We start from the raw sequence: 1,776 nt of genomic DNA, 5'->3' as shown, positions 1-1,776 counted from the left end.
TCTGTACCCCTGCTCAGACTGACTCATGAAGATTCACTGTGCTGAGGAATAACCCTGCCGGGATGAATTGTTGGTCTCAAGGCAGCAAGGCAGGCACTGCAGCTGTGTGCGGGGGCTCAGTTTTTAAGAGAGAATCATGTGCAAACTCAGAGGAGGCTCTGAAACCCTCATTCATCCATGGCAGGAGGACACCAGAGCTTTGGTTCGCTCAGTCCTGAGAAGCATCCTTCCGGCTGGTGTCACGCAGTCAATGAGGGTGGTGCTTTCTGGTGGAGGTGCGCGGGGCTGTGTTTTGACCCAAAAATCTGCTGTCGCTGTGTGTTCCAGCTCAGCCACCTTGGCCCACCTCTGGTCCCCACCACTGGGGACACAGAGAGAGGAAGGGACTCAGCAATTCCTGGAAAAGTTTAATGAAAACTGGCAGCTCTTAGAGCACCATCTTTCAAAAAAAAAAAAAAAAAATTATCTGGAGTCAAAATAAGATGTGCTTTGACCCAAAGTAAAGCTGGAGCAGAACAGTAGGTTGAACAGGTCTTCTGGCCATAGCACGTGTGTCTGACTTGCTTTGGTGGTCTGGAAGATGGGGTGGGCTCCTCGCTAGCACCTACCCTCTGTGGGTGCTTGGGCCGGATGGGGGTACTGGTGGGGAGATGGGGGCAAGTACCAGCACCCTGACCTTATCCGAGCAGATCAGCATCTCTTCTTGGACATCTGCCTGCCAGGGCTAGCTTTAACTAATAAATTAAAAGAATTAAATAAAATAGAAACTCCCTACATTCAGGCAGCCAGATGTTTCCCCTGGTGCCCCATCACCCTGTTCCCCAGCGCCCCCAGCCTCTGGGAAATGCTGGGCTGGGGACCCATGGGAGGACAGGGACAGTGCCATCCCATGGGACAGACACGGCAGCAAGACCCTCACCCACGCCATGAGCTCCCCTGGTTCATGTGGATGATGCTAGCGATGCAGGTGCAGATGATGCAGGTATGGTATGGGCAATGCAGGCGTGGATGATGCAGGTGGATTACGCAGCCACAGATGCGTGTGTAGGCAATGCAGGCAGGGAGATGGGCAAGCAGGTACCAGCAGGTGGCTGCTGTGCCTCAGTGATGGGCTGTTCCTGCCAGAAAGACCCCCCAAAGCAGCCACCCCACACACCCAGAGAGCTGCTTTCCATGTGGATCTCCAAACATCAGTGCCTCTGTCAAGGAGATAGGCAGGGAGGTGTCTTTGCTTGAGATTCGCTGACTGGCACCTGGCATGTCCGCTTCTCTGCTTAATTTTTTTTTTTCCCTTTGCAAGGAGGGACTGAAAGAGAAGAAGAAAGTTTGTATACCTAGGACATGTACTAGTGACGGGTCTTAACTTGATTCTGTGTCCTGACTTATAACACCTCTGGAGTCTGCCTAGCTCTAAAACATCTGAATGTTATTTAACTTTTTCAGCCAGGCAGAGCAAAGGGAAGCAGATCCAGCTCCTCCGCGTTTGCAAGGCCAGCCTCTGTCCCAGCTGGTTGCTTCTCCCTTCCACCTTCGGTTCCTCATCCTTGCTGTGGCAGGGGCTGCTGTGGTGGGCGACGGAGGGGCAGGCGTGCTCCACAGCCACGCTCTCAGCCTGGGGATGAAATCAAATCCATTCCCTTTAGAAGCACAGAGTTAGTCAAGAGAAGTTTATTTTAATGTTTACAATATGTTTTGTAATTAGAAAAGCTGTTCCTATCCAGTGCTTCACTGCTCTTCCTACACCAGGGCTGGTGGCACTGAAAAAGTTTGCAAACA

The sequence above is a fragment of the Aptenodytes patagonicus genome, chromosome 16 (genome assembly GCF_965638725.1).
Source record: "Aptenodytes patagonicus chromosome 16, bAptPat1.pri.cur, whole genome shotgun sequence".
In the NCBI taxonomy this organism is placed as follows: Eukaryota; Metazoa; Chordata; class Aves; order Sphenisciformes; family Spheniscidae; genus Aptenodytes; species Aptenodytes patagonicus.
The sequence above is the reverse complement of the archived record's forward strand: the minus strand, read 5'-3'. Positions refer to the sequence as shown.